Source organism: Aulonocara stuartgranti (assembly GCF_965226115.1).
Source record: "Aulonocara stuartgranti genome assembly, chromosome: 20".
Classification (NCBI taxonomy): Eukaryota; Metazoa; Chordata; class Actinopteri; order Cichliformes; family Cichlidae; genus Aulonocara; species Aulonocara stuartgranti.
Window position 1 is genome coordinate 5,357,611 of NC_138956.1, and position 18,792 is coordinate 5,376,402.

The window sequence follows — 18,792 nt, forward strand, 5'->3', positions numbered from 1 at the left end:
AATACAACCACAAAATGAACATATAGAAATTCAGTATCTGTGGTTAGATGTGGAGGTATATCATATTAGAAATCAGAGATGCAGTCAGAAACCGGCAGGAAATAAATTATCCCCATGACTTTATCATGTCAGTGGTTGCCCGGGTTCATCAGACAGTTCAAGTAGCTGGTACTGGAAGACTTCTGGTAACATTTTGTGATCGGGGAAGCCATGAAACATACCCGTGCCGAGCATTGGCAACAGCTTCGGCTAATTTGAACACTTTTGCTTTAACTTCCTAAAAGCTGTTGATGTCCAGAGAGGGCTTACCTCGCGTGAGAAAGAAAACTCGTCAGTTTGGTTTCCTAATTTGCATGGGACTGCGTGTGCCTAAAATACTGATACCTAGTGAATTTGGATGAAAAGTCACGCAGTATTTTCCCAGAGAATAGACTGGACATTTCTCTGGAAAGCTCTGAGGAAATTTTGAATTCAAATATGACATAAATATTACCTTGAACTTGAGGATAAACTGATCTGACTTTGGTGGTTGAAAAATGACAAAACAGGTCACATTTTTTTTATCACATTTTTCTAATGTGATAAAAATTCCAGTGTTATCACGTTTTACATCCAAAATCCTCTAAATGGGCAAAGTATTGGACCATTCTGTCTTACTCTTTGAAGGATATTTTCAATCCCCTTGGCATAGGGCTATAAAATTAAGTACATGGAAATGCAGTCCACATTTATGAACATTTGTGAAGGAATGGATTGTTCTGTAGAGCTCACTGAATTTGAATGTGGTCCTGTGATAGGATGCCACCATTGCAAGAAGTCAGTTTGTGAGACTTCTTCCTTCCTAGATATTCCACCATCAACTGTAAGTGGTATTTCTGCAAAGTGGAAGTGTTTAGGAACCACAGGCACTCAGCCGCGAAGTGGCAGACCACGTAAAGTTACACAGCGGGTTACTGAGGGCTGAGGCGTAGTAGTAGTGCATCACAGTTACGGCGCCTCAGAAGCTGCAGAGCTCCAAACCTCCTCTGGCATCAACATCAGCACAAAAACACTGCACTGGGAGCTTCATGCTCCTGTAGGTGAAATGCAGGGGTTGGGGGACTCCAGGCCTCAAGGGCTGGTGTCCTGCAGGTTTTAGACGTGTCCTTGATCCAAGAACCGCGGATTTAAATTGCTAAATTACCTCCTCACCATCCCTTGAAATTCTCCAGAAGCCTGGTAATGAGCTAATCATTTGATTCAGGTGTGTTGACCCAGGGTGATATCTAAAACCTGCAGGACACTGGCCCTTGAGGCCTGGACTTCCCCACCCCTGGTGTAATGTGTAGGTGGCCCAATACTTTTGTCTATACAGCTTGAAGTCAGCACGGACACTTTTCTAGTAATTATTCTAACTGAAACAAATGGCAGTTTTGACTAGCTGGACTATGTTGCTGGGTTAGAGACGTTTGTGAAGTATTCATGCTTGTTGTCTACTTTTGTTGACACGTAAAGCCACACACTATATAACTTATGAGTCTGGAAAAACATGGATATTAGCCATAACTTGATTCATTAGTGGACTCATACAACTTGGTATTACTGTAATTGAACTGAATTGTGCCCAGAGGTGTGTCCTGCACGCACACACAAACAAACAAACAAACAAACAAATTGCATTAAACAGTAGAGCTCTTTCATCGTATATCATTTTACTTAGCGTCATCATGGATTCATGATATTGGAGCGACTTTATTCATTTGTAGGACATTACATGTTCTTTCTTTTGCACTGCACCGCAAAACAGAAGTGGTACAACCAGTCCGGAAAGCTGGAATGTACCACAAACGTTATAAGCAATTGCACAATGTAAAGAACCATATTTTCGAGCTCGACATTTCTGCATAAATCATACTTGCATTTGAATCAGCACTTCTGTTTTTATCTCCTTTTCGGATTAGGCCTTGAGGGACCCAACCCCGTGATTATCAAAATCCCTCGTGTCATCTGCAGTTGTCTTTCAAAGTTATTCTCAATAGCTCCGACTCTGCCCTGCTAATTACTCCAACAGCTAACTTCCCTTGAAAGCATCATTTGAACATAATGTGCTATTGTCTTAAGATTGTGTACTTCCAGTGATAAAATTCTCTTTCTCTTGGTGCACTCTGTTCTTCAAAAGTAAATAAAATCCCAGGACAATAAGAAATGCCAAACAAAGTGGACAACGGGGGGAAGGATGTTGTTTGTCTGAAATCTTTGTGTGTCAGACACAGCCATGCTTTGTTTGCTGTGTCTGTTGGCCAATCTAAAGGGAAAAGTGACATTGGTTGTTTCGATATGATTAAGACACAGAGGCTGGTAATGGAAAGGCTGTGTATCGCGTGGTCTACATAGTTAGGGGCTAGACTTGTGAATAATTTGATTAGGTTGCAGGGGAATATATCTGGAGGATTATGTAAATGGCGGTGCCCCCATGCAGAATTCTTTTGAACTCTTCAGAACTCACATCTGCCGGGGTCGACAGCTAGACAGGATGGCTGCCTTCTTGTAGCCTGATTCCTCTGTGTTGGAGGAAGGTGTTTAAAGGTCATTTTTGGTACAAACAGACTTGTCCTCAAAGACCTCTCTCTTCTAAAGAACTTCAATTTATTTTTTGTTGATGCCCGTGCAATTATCATTTTCTTTGAGTCAACAATAGCTGAGCTTAGGACAATTATTGTTGTATACTAATTAGCCAGACTGTGTGCGTGTGTGTCACCGGTAACCTCTTGCATGCACAGGATATGTACACAAAGGAATAGCTTTGACCTGTTTACAATATATTTAAGGTTATATCTGCCTCTCCCTCTGTGCCGTCTGATTATGAGATTTTCCCCCAAGCCTTATTTGGTGTATTTCTGGGTGGGGATATGTTTGTGTTGTGCACTATGGCAACCAAAGTCAAGGTGACCAAGAGCATGTAGCACACATTAGATTACCAGAATAGAGGCAAGCAGACAATGCAGTGAGCACAAAATGGCATTTATCTGCAGCCTTATTGTAGGGAATTTTGAGACCATCCTTTGGCTGACTGTGGATTTATTGTCTTGGTGAGTCTGACCACTGTTAGGTGTATTAAATCACAGGGACCAGTGCTTGTGCAGTGGCTTCTGTGTATGCTGTGTGGCTGGTCACAAGCACCTTAACAGAAGTGAAGAAGTGGGTATTTTGGCTTTATTTGAACCACATTTCATAATAGAAAGTGTTTCTGTGAAACCTCTTTTAACATTTGAGGAGCTTTGACACCCTTATGAAAAGATAATCCTTAAGTATTGTTGAAAGACTGAGCGAGTGCAATAAAGTAGGCATTTTACTTGAAAGCCGTTTGAATTTCACTCGAAGCAATTCCATTATTCTGCGCTGTAAGTGTTCTGAGCTTATTTGATCAATCGCCAGAAAAGCTGAAATGGTGTAATATTAGCAGCTGGTTGAAAATCTGGTCAGCTCAGAGCAGCACGTGTAGAGTATTTCTGGCAAATTATGCTGTGCTGCGGCTGCAAGCGAATGTTTGGGCCTTTGGAGATGAATTTGTGTTCGAGGCTGCTCTGCAGAAATCCGAGTGCCAAAACAGTAAAAACACGATCATTTTGGCAGGCCGGGAATCTGTGGGATTTAGTCTCGCTTAAGAAAAGTGGAAAAGAAAACAATCAGGCTATTATCGCTCTTAACCTCTTGTAACTTCCGTCCACATATGAACATCTATACCGTGGAGGATATGTGAAATGTGTGGAAAGTGTGACTTTCTGCTTATGGGTGTTCACAGCCAGTTTCCTCTCTCACAAAAGCCAAAGTCCTAAAATATTGACTGAAAATAAGCCTGACAAACCTCCCACTTCCCTTCTTTCAGAATGCTCTCTTTTTTTTTATTCCCAGGAATGTATGCAGGGCACTAAGCGGTTACTTTACCAACAGGAAGGATGATACAAGGACATACTGTAATTATGTTCAAAGATACAGAATCAGCCCAGTTTTTACTTGTAAAACTTAAGCAATCAGTTTTGGAATCTAACAGAATCCTCTTTTGTGGTTGTCATGTGCTATTGAAAGAGTCTGTTTTGCCCCGGCTTGTGACCACTTGTTGAAGGGTTTGAGAGTGATTTAGGGAGGGCAGCTGGATAACAGAGATTTTATTTATCTATTCTGAGAGCCCTTTATTTTTGCGAGCAGTTCTCAGCTTACAGTTGCTTGACTTTATGGCAGATTTTCTGAATTGTGTGGAGTGAGTATGACTAAAGGGAGGAACAGCTGTGGGGGTGAATGTGTGTACTGTAAAAAAATGTGAAGAAAATGGAAAATGCCAGAGATGTTAAACAGAGGGCAATCTAGATGTCTGGAAGTGCTGCTTCAAGTGCTAAAAGCTGATTTCCTGTGGCTCTGTTCTGGTGAAAGGAAAGAAGGGCAAAACATTTTCCAAAGATCAGGGACTTTTGCATGGGAGATGTATAGTGTTAATGCTCTCTTAATTCAATATATTCATATTTTGACTTTATAAATGAAAGCTTTTGATCAGGTATGACCTAAAAAAAATCACAAGAGTCGCTAGAAATAGGAACTTTTTCGACTATGTTTCTCACAGCTTTGTGAAACCTCTCCAGGCATCTGAATGTGTGATTGTTCTGTGCCGCTACGTGTGTGAGGATAGATACAGAGGCATTATTACCCAGGAGAGGTCATGGGTCAAGTATTAAGCAAGCTGCCTGCTTGGAGCCCTGCATCAGAGATTTCACTCTGTTGGCCCAGGAAATACTCCTGTGTCTTGTCTAAATAATCAAGGAGTCCTTCAGCGTACAGTTTTAGAAACTGATAAATAAACACAAGAGACTGAGACTAAGAGGAAGTATCACTGCGAGAAGCCCACAGTGCTAAAGTGAAGATTTTCTTCCTCTTAATTACAGATCAACAAAGTGGTGTTTACAGGTCCTGGCTCTGGAACAGGAATGCCCTGTTGGCCGTGCGCTTTTACCTTTAGTCTCATTTTCTTCGTTTCATAACAATGTTGTTTGACCTTCTACATAGGAACAATTTGTTTTTAGCCTCATTCCTCTAAAAACGCAGGAAAACAATAGAAGCGGCTTGGATAGGAAGTCACATCTCACCCTATCAAAAACAGATTAGAAACGCGAGAAAAGGCCAAAAAACATGTATGCATGAAAACAGCAGCACTGCTGGTGAAAACAAGGAAAGCACTCTGGATGATTTTCATTTGATTATTCTGTCCTGTTATATTTGTGTACCTGCCGCCTACTTACTAATGCTATTCTGAGTATAATTAGTATAGTTGATGTCAATTTTGTGATTATTTGCAGTTTTATTAAACATAGTTTCAAAAAAAAAAAAAAAAAGACCTTAAGCTCTCTCTTTTATCTGATCAAACTGCCATCATCTGAAAGTTCCTGGCTGCCTCCTGTTAGAATCTCTAAAGAGGGACAAAGTTAGAGTGAGCATTATCACACAAACTCAAAATAACCCCAGAATTCAGACAGTGCCTTATTAGGTCATGAATCCACAATGGGAAGGAAGTGTACAAAAATTTATTGACAATGCGAGTGTTTCTTTGAGTCCAGGCACAGGACAAGATAACCTAAGTTGGAGCTGCTGGCCGTGACTTCTTCTCTGAGACCAATTAAGAAGGTTTTGCATAGTTTAAGATGGGTTTAGTTGAATTAGTTAAGGTAAAAATATGTGGGGCTTTGAATATGCTCGGCATACACAGACACACGTTACTACCTCAGAGTAACTGGATAACTTATGTATCTTAATCATTTCTATATTATTCTATAGCTGTAATATCTTGGAAGTGACAAAATATGGGGAAAATGTCCTCCACACCTCTGTTACTGTCTATTTAAGAATATTATGGTTTAAGTTTGCTCTCTGGTCACATGATAGTCAAGCCTCAAAACTGTTATTCCAGTTATGTATTAGTTACTGTAAGAACAAGACAGCTTAGTTTAGAAGGTAAACTACATTTACATTGTAAATGAAAACAACCGCGACCTGCCTATTTATAGATACGTTTGTAAAAGCACTTGTCTGTTCCCCAACAAGCCTCACTTGTGTTTTGTTCCGAATCCTGTCCTTGAAAAGGACAAGAAAACTGACAGTCCATGGGTGTGTGCTTGCCTGCGTGTCTGCGTTTGTGTGGCAGTTGGATAGGGTGGGGTGTATGGCGTCACAAGTGCTCCAGTTTAGGAAAAGTGACACTTTGCCTTGAAAGACTCTTCAGGTCAGCTAGATAAGGAATTTAGTGGCTTTATCACAAATGCCACTATTTAATTTAAAAGGGTGAGGCACTTAGGATCTGGCAGCAGTCTTTCAGTCTAGTGATAAATTTGCAAGAAAGTGGAAAAGATTGGAGCCTGGGAGCAGATTAGCAGGATACAAATATAGAAGTGACATTATAGTGGGTATTAGTCAGGTGCTGAACAAGTGGCTGGTTTCTGATAGCCCTGAGAACAGGGCCTGACTGCAGGCTTGTAGAGTGGGTGGGTGGGTGCGGGGGTTCTGGACACACTACAAATAATAGAGCAGTTAGTATAAATAAGGCCAGTTGTAGCGCTTCTAAACAGCTTAAAGCGCTGTAGAATATTTATAGTGCCTTATCAGTCTCAGTTTTGATAGCATCGTGTTAAATAATGAAGCTATTGCATTAAACTTTGTTGATTCTTTGTATAGCTTTTCCTGTCATCGTTCTATTTTCTTCTGGGTAACAGTTGAAATATGTAGAAGCCTTAATCAAAACAGAAAGAAGACTTACCCTGAATTACTCGTTTTGTTAGAATAGAAACAAACACTCACACAACATAACTACAGTTGTCATGCACAACCCTGAAATAACCCGGTTAATGATATTAATTACTAATGTAGTCAAAAAGAAGTTTATTTTTAAATTACATTTAATCCTCCAATTTTCTTCATTTTGCTGATGTATAAAATGTTGTCAATTTAAACTGACCCGTAGTAATTTCAATATATGTGCTGTATGACACACACTCCTTAAATTTGGATACTTACACTGGTACATTTGCACCATGATGAATTTATTTGCATTGCTTCTAAATTTAGACAGGGTGTTTCCTGAAATCAAGCACGGCACGAACGGCAACACAACACAACGCGTGTAATGTTAATGTCTGATAAAATAATATGTTAGGTTGTTGGCTAGCATCAGTATTTAAGGGGCGTCCACACGTGAAACGATTTGCTACTACGTGGCAGCCACGAATCATAGAAAGACGGTGACATTGGACAACTTCAAATAACAACGGGCGATTCAGTTCTGGCAACTTTGAGCCGAGTGAGTGAAGTGACTTCCGGTGAGTCGCTGAATCACATATGGCAGGGGGATAAATATGTTAAAAGGTCAAGCAACCAGAGCCTGGGATGTCCACTAGCAGCCGACTAATGATAAAGTCATATGCGATGAGCACGCTTGAGTGCAAATTAAAGGTACGAAACATTGTGACTTGAGACAGGGCCAAAGAAATGCTTACGTTTGAAAAGTTCTAGATAAATAATAGTTAATATCAAATTTTAATGATACCTTTTCTTTAGCTTGACCGACCTCATTTTTTCACCTAGTAAGAGTTAACAAGACATTTCTTTTTGTACTGCTCAGACTTTAAAATGTCATACTTTCATTGCAAATCAAGTTATAAGCTAACCAAATATTGCTGTAATAACTCAGCAGCAACTTTTAAAAAAAATATAATGTGTTTGGTTACATATCTCCTACATACACCTGCATATCTGCAGATGTGGAAAGCCACTTCTTTTACTTTAATTCCACTCTTGTTCTCATTAATTTCAATACTCGATATCTCATTAATATATAACTAGAATAACCAAGTTTAACAGTGGATTGAGTCCCCATATGAGATGCTGGAGCCAGCCAATGGTTACTATTTTGCTTCATGATGAACTAAATTAACCTAAAACTAAATTAAGCTAAATTATAACTTTATCATAAAATGTGTAAGTGATACTGTGTTTAATATTGATTGATTGGATTTTCTGTGGCAACATCTGTCTCTCTTTTTCTCCCCATTTTCTCCCCATACATTTCTATCTTTGTATCCTCTATTTTTTAAACTAAACTGTCCTTTTTCCACTTGTCCGCCCTCCCCTCTTCCTCTCTCACGTTCTTTTTTTGCAACAGTTGGTGTGTGTTCATCTTGGCAGCGCTCCATAGTCTGTTTGATGTGGTTTCCAGAAGTCCTGAACTGCAGTCCCTGGCCACTCTTTCTGTCATCGGTAGACCTGCTGTCTCTTTAGCCTCCATTGACTCCTTTTAACCTCCTCCTACCTTCCTCACGTCGAAGCAGCTGCTTTCTTTCCCGCTGCACATTTCTGCATGGAAATGATCTGATTCCCATTATTTGCTAGTAAACTGCCTTTTGCTGTGGACCGCATACACAAGCAAACTCTTACTAATGCAGTGTGCGCTCTAGTCAGGCATTCACAACATTGCAGAACATCTTCTAGGCTCTGTTCCAGGCACTGGAGAAAAATTAAAGAAGCCTACTATTTCCCCGTTGTAAATATAAATTAGGGAGGCCTAAATTTATGATCTGCTTTTTAAGTCATGAGCCTCCCAAGGCTTGTACTTTTTCCATCCCAATAATATGTAAAACTAGATCAAAGTTAATCAGCTCTGTTGAACCCATTTCTACCAGTGACCTCTACACACTGTAATTTGAGTGATAGAAGAAGGAGGGGAAGTAGAGACGACCAGATAGTAGCTTCAAAGAGGGCCTGTAGAGGACAGTCAGTGACCCTATATGGGTGCCTTTCCTGCATATAGCAGCACGTTTAAAGGGAAACTGATAGGCAGGTGAAATATCTGCCACTTACAGAAAAGAGGCAGTGACTGGGGAGGGCAGACAGGACAGAATGGATATGGATTGGGTCACAAGGCTGACGAGGCCATCCTAAGGAAATGAATATTCCTTGCAAAGTACACTTGGTGACTCTTGGGTCTAAGGACAAAACACAAGTGCAAAGGAAATTCATTCCTCACTTTTATTTGGCATGGAGAAGCAGTGGATCATGTTTTTAACATCGCATAACACTTTACATGCTATGTTAGGCTTTTTATAGCGATGCTACTTCAAAATGTGCTTTGCTGCGTCCTGACACTACTTATCGTAACAATGCCGAAAATCTTTCAGTTTTCAGCTGAAATACAAGGGGGGATGTATCAGCCAACTTCTCTTTTTTCTTGCTCTGAAGTGTATATGTATCCACTTTCACCCCACCAGCGGAGATGCATGTTATTACCGGGTGGACTTCCACTTTGTATCAGATGAAGGCGGTGCGGTGGAGGCACAGCTAAACATGCCCAGGGGGCTGGAGTGAGATTGGTGTCTCGTTTTCAGGGGCAAACAAACACATACAGGGAGCAGACATGGCTGTCACATCTCCCTTAGCTCCCCTGTCACCCCTGAGGGCAGTGGGCAGGGGCAACCTCTGTGCTCCGGTGATGCCTCAAAAAATCTCCACGTACTCTCGGAAAGAATACACAACCAGACGCACGCTCGCATCGTTTGCGGCGCAGACACACAGATGCGTCAGCATATGTTGCATTTGTTCTGGCTGCTGAACAAACTTTCTAAAATACAGCAAAATTAGTCTTCGGCATTCCCTGGAGATCCCCACTTTGACCTTCTAAGCTGAAAAGCAGCGTGTTTAGTCCACAAACCTGGCTCCATTTTTAACTTTCCCAGATTGATCAGTGATTGTACTGGCGCCGAGCAGCTGTATAGCTTTACATCAGCGAGGAGGAGGTTTAGCGGTTTTCAATAGTATTTCAGGATATCCTTGCTGCTGCTGCTGCAGTTTTTGGCAGACTAACAGCTGCCACCAGCATTAGTGTACAAGCAGACACTTCTTAATGTTCCCCAGCCCTGGCCTCATGTGTCACATGGACTCCATCCAGCCTAACCCACTTGCCATCCGCAGTGGCTGAACTGGTTGAAAACCGTGTGAGACCAGCAATTTGCAGCATGCCTGAAACTATCCTTTCATACCGGTTTAAAGTTAGTAACATTAATGTGACCGTGTTTTAGTGGCAAAAGGCAAACAGAGGACAGACACCTTACTAATTATGTGCGATTTATTATCGCAGATGAAAATTACTTAAGGTCTCTGGACCAAGGGAAATTAGTTACATAGCCCTGTTGCTTATAATTTGACAACACTGCCTTGAATTCACTGAGATGTAAAATTAATTCTTGCAGTTGTTTTCAATGGGACTTTCATGTTTGCTTTGCTCACAGTTAAAAATCTGAGAAAAATACAAATGATTGGGCTTGGCTCAGTAACTTCATTGTGCAGGGAAAAGAAAGCCAAACTGGACGGGGTTCAGTGGTTTTTAGGCCTTTTGAGGGTTGGTGTGTCAGGATTTATGTATTTAATTACACACTCATTCTGCTAATGTAAGTAGAGAAAAAAGGAAAAAGGATAAAAAGCTCCATCAAGCCTATAAGCTTGTAGTTTCCCTCTTACTGAAAGTTGGCCACTGCTGCTGTTTAGCTCCCCTTGAACTGGCCTAATACTTGTCTATTCCGATTAGGATTAGTATGTGTAGCATGAGCTCAGGGACCCGGGCCACGTAATCTAATAAATCAAGATAAAAAACTCTGAGATTGGTTTACAGAGGGCTCGGATTTACTATTGGCCATCTCAGAGAAACAGGGATTAGCACAGCATTTGGTGCTGTACTTACACACCCCCATTCTGTGCATAGGAAGAGCGAGCAAGCAAGAGAGAGACCGAGGCGGCGGGAGGGAAAAAGACTTAGAGGGAGGGGGTGGAAGAGAAGCACTGGCTAGGGTTTTATATTGCCTAACAGACAGCAAGTTAAACTTGCAGTGACAAGGTCAGGTAAGTCCTTGTACAAAAGGCTTTGTTCCATAGGCAGATTAAAGGTCTCTCTGACAGTTTTTACACTTTTGGATCATGTTGAACATATTAGAAGTTAATCTTGTCTGTGAGGGGCAAGAAGCTCTGTGGTCACACGCATGAGGGAAAGCAGGAGAGAAGATAGAGCTTCACAAAAAATAATGAAACTTTTGCGTACATTTTCAACAGCTGATGTCTTCTTATGACCTGGGTGGTGCTTCCTAGTTCCTTATTTCCCTTCTCTAATCTCCTTATTTAGCCTCCCAAAGCCACATGTAACACATACTTACACCACTTTGTGCTGTGTTAAGATTTTTACATTTAAAAGGAAATTTTCCTATTTAGTAATAATGAAGCCGGAGAGTTTTTTTCCCCCCTGTCATCCGATCAGGTGGTACAAATGGATAAATTTAGAGTTTGGGTATCACTCTATCTAATGTGGTGAATGCATTTTTAAAAGTTCTGTCGGCATCAATAATAATAATGCATCATTAGCAACATCACGTGGAGCTGCAGCTGAGCTGGTTGACACAACACTGCATGTGCCTCTCTTTAAAACAATAAGATTATGTTTCCTGAAGTCTGGTTTCATCTAAATATTGTGTCAAAGATGAGTTTCAGAACATTTGCATCAATTTGCAAGTATTTAAAGAAGTCCAAAGGTGGGGTCTGCAGCTGTGGCAATAAAAAAAAGCTCAGTTTTAAAGATAGTCAGTTTGAACTGTACTGTGAGGATTTTATCATCTGCTTCTTTAAAAGATTCAGAGAAATCTTTGTTTGCAAGGATCAAGGCCAAAAAACAGCACTGAATGCCCTTGATTTCTGCACTCTGAGATGCCATAATATTAAAAACTCACGTTTCTCTTCTGCAGTGGAAGCACTGCATGGACTCACTTCCAGGAAATCCTCAGGAACACAACCATTGTGAGCAAACACAGTTCATCTCTGCATCTACAGGTGTTAATGCAAATCTGTGCCATGCAGAGAGAGAGAAACAGATAAACAAGGTCCAGACATCCTGCTACCGTCTGTGAACCTGAGCGTGTTTAAGAAAGACTCAGGTTAAGTGGAAAACTTCGTCCCGCTTTAATTTTGTTCCAAATCGTGGATGCTGCCGTGTTCAAACTAAAGACAAGAATGACCATCTTCAGTGTTATCACTGCAGAATGGTCAGATGGCATCGGGGTGAATTAACATGGTCATCTTGCACCTTTGTGATTTCACCTTTAATGCTGCACAGTACTTACAGACTTTGGCTCAGCATATTGCTGCCATACAGGCGAGTCTTTTAGAGAAGACCTTGCTTATGTTAGCAAATAACAGTCGAGATTTTGTAAAAGTCCAAGAGATAAACCGGCGTGCCTGCAGTTCAGACCTCTAGTTCAGAAAACATTATGAAATGAAGAATACTGTAAAGAAGGACCCCTTTAAAAGTTGCTTTTAATATTATAGCAGATGGTCTCCACACTTCCTAAATGTTTATAGAGTGCTGTTAAAGAAAAGGAGATGCAGCTGCTAAAAACACAACAACAGTATAAAATATCTTTATACTAGTTTCAGTTGAACTTTAAATTAATTATTTGACATTTTATACAACAAATCCAACATGTTTGGACGCAGAGTAACAGGTAACGATTAAGGCGCAGTGTTTCTGATTTTGCAAAATGTAGATTTAAAAGTACAGTGTGTAGTTTCAGTGTAGGACAGCGGTTTTTTCATTTTTTATTTTAACTGATAAAAGTTCTTAAGATTTAAAGAATTGTGTGTCTGTGTGCGTGAGTGTCAGTTATCTATCGGTGTTGTTTTTTCCCCAGAAACTGAGACTAAATGACTAAAAAATATCCACCTGAAATTTGAGCTCTTTCTATTTTCTCTCTGCCTCCAGGGTTTCACATAAAGTTTTACATATCAAAAGTGGAATGTCCTTTCATCTGCTTGCATGTCTTGTTAAGCAATATCAAACACGGCAAATTCTTTCTACATCCACATATAAAGGTTGAAAAATCCTAGCAACACATCCCAGCTTGTGCAAAAGAGGCCTTTTCTTTTCTTTTCTGTCTTTCTTTCTTTCTCGGGGAACTGTTAGCAATATCACTGGGCAATTAGCAAGGAAACGAGAGAGAATTGGAGAAGCCAATTACTTCTGCGAGTTAGCTAAAGGCCATTTTAAACTGTGTGCCCATGACATAATAATGTTTATGGTAAATATTATAGTTGGAGACAGTGAGTGCATGGCGTGAGAGGCAATGAAAAAAAAGGGCATCAATCTCAGATCGAGAATAATTTATTAAGATCTGAGATGCGGCAATTACGTGGAAAGGACCAAAAAGAAAAAAAAAAAGAAGAAGCCAACTCTCCAGGAACCGCATACATGATTGCAATCTTGATTAAATCCCCCTGGATCTAATGAGTTGATTTTCTGCTGTTAATATTGCATTGGCTGATGATGGATTCGTTAAGATAATGGAACGAAGCTAAAATATAAATGACTCCCTGTCAAGGAGCAGATTTTCGTCATTTTCTGTCTGACACCTCCGCCGTGGGGATTTGGTGAGGCCTTTTTGTGTTTAGAACCATCAGGATCTGGAATACTAATTGCTCATGTGTGGACGCTTCTAATGCTTCTCCTCCTCTCTGCACCCCCTCACCACCGCCGCCACCCCCTGCCTATCCTCTTGGTAAATATCTGCTCCACATCTCTACGCAGAAACAAAGAGAGCAGCTTCTTTTCTTCAGTGCTGATGAAAGTGTTCCTGTGCACGTTTGATATATTAAAACATATAACATGATACACCAGTTTCCACATAAGTCGGCTCATGTTCTGTGAGCAAAAACTGTTAAGTCACAGAGATATGACACAGTGCCAACAAAAACAGAAAAATAGTTTCTTATCGACCTGTGCTTCTTTTAGTAATATGGCCTCGTTTGGCGCATGCAGAGCAGCTGAGCCAGTCTTTTTGTTTTTTGCTCCGTCGCCCGTCTAACGTATAGAATATTGATCACATCAGACATGAACTACAATCCTGCGTGTATAATTTTATTCCCAAATGTGGTGGGAACCTGTAATAATCTAGAGCAATGCTCGGATATGAATGTCCTGCGGTGACGAGAGCGTCATTTCCAAAAAGAAACCCCACCACAGTATTTAGAGCTACAGCGAAGCGAGTTTTCAGTCGTCCGATTCCAGGGAAAAAAAATCACACAGTTCATGTAAAAGAATCTGATATGTAGCTCAACGTAACACACCTACCAAATTCCAACCCGTCTTTCTTTCATTTTCGTAATTACCATTGTCGTCGAGTTTCATGCTTTGGCCTGACCCTTCCTTTGTGGCGATTATGATATTGTTTCTTTTCTTTTTGTGGTTTTTTTTTTGTGCGTTAGTACAGGGAAACCCGTCTGATTGGGCCATCTGCAAGATCCCTTTTCTTCTGTGTGTCACTTTTTGTGTCCTTTAACATGGTTTTACTAAAAAGTCTTTTTTAATCAATCAAGAAGCAGGCAGAAAATAGGCTTTGTCATGGCTAGGCCCAGGGTCGTGTGATGCCTGCTTTGCCTGGTGACAGGTCTTCAAAAGGGATAAAAAGGAATATTTTGGGGGCAAAACGGGGGTTTCCATGGCACCGGCACTTGTTGCACATGGATCACCATTCTTTGGTTCTGCATGAGATTGAGGTTTCAAAGGGCTGGACAACAAAAATTAGGCGAGGAGGGGACAGCGGAACTGTGTAGGTAGCTGCCCTCAAGCCCCTGACTCTGTCCTCTCCTAGGGGAAAAGGAGAATAGGAGCCAGAAGTGACAGAACAAAAAGGGGCCTACTAGGTGCTGTCAAATATGCATGAGTAAATGATCAGTTGCTCACTCTGCAGTGCGTTTAAAAACTCAGAAGGAAACACAGGCTAGAGGACATAAAGTACAGACCTATTCAGTGAGAAGTGTATTCTTGTTGCGGCTTCCACTTCATGTAATTAGAGGTTGTTTCATGTAGAATGAGGTCACGTAAACTAGTAAGTTTCTGAGTTTATGTGTGGGAAATGAAACCAGGAAACTTAGACAATGGGCTGGCAGTCATTACAGCAACGAGGGTTATTATTTAAAACTGTTCTGTTGAGCTGAGTAGCTTTTCATGTGTTCCTGTTATTTAAATTGGTAATAATTGCAACATTACAGAGGGATATATCTGCTCGTCTTGTGTACCATCTTTAAGTTTAGAGAAAGCTTTAGTGTATGCGGTTGTGGTTTGCCTCGTGTGCGTATACATACATATATATGCCATCGGCATATGCATGCATGAAAGCAGCTGCATAGTTCGTAGATGATTAGCTTGGAGCTCCTTGAACTTCTGTAAAAATGTTGTTCGTGCTGATTACCTTTGTGCTCCACCTTGAATTTCTCTAACAAATACACATTATTCTGACTTTGGGAAATGGCATTGCGAGGTCAAGGTTTTTTACGTGTCAGGAGTCCTTTAAGCAATTTGCAATAATTTCCATAGCATCATCACTGCCACCCCAATAACAAACAAGGTTACACACGTGTTGCTCGCACAATCAACGCCAAACATGTTTTGGTGTTGGAGGGCTTCAGCTTGTTTGCACTTGGCTAAAAAGAGGTCAAAAGCTCCAGAAGCACATTTACCTGCAGGTACCGATCCAGACCGAAGACTTTTTTGGCATTTCGAAAGAGTTGCATATCCCTGCCTTGCTATAATGACAACTTATAAGGGTGAAATTTGCAATGTAGGGATTGTGTAGCTGCATGCTTTTCTAATTTTTTGTGTGTTTATATATTTATTTTGCTATTTCAGGTTCTCAACAATGAGCTTCCAGTATGTTTAAAAGGTTGCTGCAGTTGGGATATGTTTCTTGATAGGATTTTATCATGCTAGGCATGCTCTGTTTCCTGATGAATATATTAAAATTATTACTGTGCAAACAGAGTTTCTAATTACTGACCTGCTTGCCATTGTACTGTGCATTCTGTATGCCCCCCTTCTTCTCCATGCCTTGTTTATTTATCTGCACCAGTGAATACAGAATAGTCTGTGCAATGTCATTTCCATCCACATGAAAATGATTTTGAAAATGCCAATCTTGCCTATTATACAGTGTAATTACTTGTCTGCTTTTTGATTTTATCATATCTTCAGCCAGTGGGAAGATACTTGGAGAGGCTAAACATCTTAGCAAAGCTTGTCAGCAGATGATTTGGAGTGGAAAAAAATATCCCAATGAAAGTGCTATCTGTCACATGTACAAAACCAATGACTGTAGTTTACTGAAGGGTTTACCCAGTGTGCGTATAGCTTCTTTTAAGACTCGGGCATCGAGTGAAGGCATGCCATTAAAGGTATATATGTAGAAGGAGAGGTTTTTTCGGGACAGCTAATAAAAATCTTTGAGACGGTAAATTTGTGATTCTCATGAATGACGTTTTTCCCAACTACTCCCTCAACAAAAACATTCTTAAAAGGCATTTAAAATATGGGTAGATGGCACTACCTTAATGCATTCTTGCACTCTGATCAAGCATTCATTGTTAAAACAATGAATGTTTCCACTCAGCAGGTTTTTCAACTCACATGGCCATAAACGATATTTTTCAAGTTCAATTTGTTTGTCGCCGCTGCACCGACATGCCGTTTCACTGTTTCCTTGGACATAATGTGTAAATATCTGACCCTATGTATGCGTGTGCACTGTCACCTATGTTACCGGAGCATTTGCACTACATCCCAGAAAAGGGCAACCCTGTTGTTTACTTGTCTGCTTGCAATGTTGCACAGGGGGTTGATCAGCAGAGTTGATAGGAGCTGCAATTTAAAAAGAGGACACTGCAGCTCTGAACAAAAACAATTAAAGGAAAATGAAAGACGGCCCCCAAGGGTTAAAAATAGAAAATTATCAACATGCATGCTGGAATTCACTACCCCGCACACCACCTCGTGCACCAGCACCCACCCCCCCTCAAACTTACTGGGCCTGCATTGTTATGTATGATCAGATCTGCCAGTTCTTCCTCTAAGCTCCTTGTCACATTTTGACTTAATGAAGTGCAACTTAGAAGGGAATTGGGTTCATCATGCTAGTCGCACGATGCTCCCTTGTTGTAGCAAACAGGAGTGGCATGGGACCGAAGCGCTACAGCGCGAGTCGTTATCATTCCGGTCAGTCTGTTTAACACAAAATTAAACAAAGAACTAATTAGTGCCTCATGAATTAATAACTGCACTGTTGCCGAGAAGAAGTTAGGTTGCTGAGGGGAGATATAAAATAAGTAGGAAGATCAGGTTAGAATTATTATTACTTTTTCTGGGATGCATGGGCTCTCAAGGTTAGGAAACTTTTGAGAGGATTTAAGAGTGACTCAACTGGTTCTGCCAAAGTCAGTTTCTGCCCTGATTTAAAACTTTGTCTGCGCTTATTGATGTCATATACGAGGGTGTGTTTGTCTCCGCATGAGAAAAAGCAGCAGGTTCATGTTTTAACAATGAATGCCATTTTTCCACAATATGAATATGGAGATATCTCACCACATACTCTGGCCCCGTCAGCTGTGTTCGTTATCTAAGTAGTATTTGAATCTCTGTATCTCTGCCAACAAGTAAGCTTTGCCCCCAAGGTTTCAAAGGGAAGTGATTTGTTTTATTGTTTGCTCTATAAGACTGTGTCAACTCACCTTCAGCTAAGACGTAGGAAGCTACTATTAGAATAGTCCAACTTAATTTATTTCTGGCAAACGGCTGAAATATGAACAGACGTGGTTCATACACAACTGTACTCTGTACAGTTGCTCCCCATGCTTCAATGGGCTTTACAAACTATAGTCTCCTCCTTCAGTCACTGCTTTCCCCCAGCTGGGACATGGGGCCTGGGTATCTGTGCACTATTATTCTGCATATCAAAAGGAAAGGAGTGAACAAAAAGTACCCATCTTCCTCTTGCATCATCTGGAGGCTCGTTACATTATGTCAGCCACTGCAGATTAGATTGAGCTGGGTAAATGTATGGATTTCGCGAGAACATGTATGCACGTGCATATACATCGGAATAATCAGTGCCTGGGTTTATTTATTTTTTTAATGTTTTTCCTTTGCTCTTCTTTTTAGATGAGGTGAGCTCCTGTACGCAGTGACTCCCCAGGAAGAGAAAACGAGGTAGGACAAATCCCCAACATGACTGATTACTGTCCCCACCATCTCCCCTGTTCATATCTCCAACAATATCAGGCATCTTCATTAATCCCCGTGGATCAATGTGTCTGGGGGTTGTAAAAATTGACAAATGACTTATTAGAATCCCACCGTTTTATTTTCCAACTGATTAACTCACAGCGATGTTGTACACTATACAGGCTCACTGATGTATCTGTTTTCCAAAGAGGGCCCCCCCTTTCTCTCTTTCTCTCTCTCTCTCTCTGTGCCTTTCTTACTATGGGTGATCTATACGGAACCAAATGCACTCCTAACACTGTTTGTGAGAAACCCTGTCAGGCTGACTCAAAAACTACTACAACCGAATTATGCTTTTTCCTATAAATACACCCATTTTGTTTCCTGACATAAACAGCTGTTGAGAAGTGTGTTAGCTGACTTGCTTATTTACATATAGAATATAAAAATACAACTAATAATCTATTAGAGAACTGGAACTTTGCACTGGCGGTAATAAAATCAGCATGTTATAGCGCTGCAGTTTCTCCATTTTTGCACGCTATACTCTTATTATCAGGGGAACTGTTCTTTTATGCCTGTTTTATGTTTAGATGTTGTTGTAGCAGCATCCCACATTGTCATCTCGACGAAATAATATAATTTTTTCCACTTTATGGCATTTATTACTGTAACAGACATTAGACACAGACATCTAAGTA

The 18,792-nt window shown here is 40.6% G+C and overlaps 1 protein-coding gene across 6 annotated transcripts in view; it reads left to right on the plus strand.

The window, feature by feature from the left end:
• The window catches only part of casz1 (castor zinc finger 1), a 171,346-nt gene that overhangs the window by 61,723 nt on the left and 90,831 nt on the right, over nucleotides 1-18,792 (plus strand). For 4 of the 6 annotated variants that reach the window (XM_082518225.1, XM_082518224.1, XM_082518227.1 and 1 more), the window contains one exon: nucleotides 18,029-18,076. The gene's annotated coding sequence lies outside the window, so the exon portion shown is untranslated. Of the gene's footprint in view, nucleotides 1-8,176; nucleotides 8,272-10,886; nucleotides 10,903-18,028; nucleotides 18,077-18,792 lie in introns of those variants that run through there. The other 2 variants (XM_082518226.1, XM_082518218.1) reach the window with 2 other exon arrangements.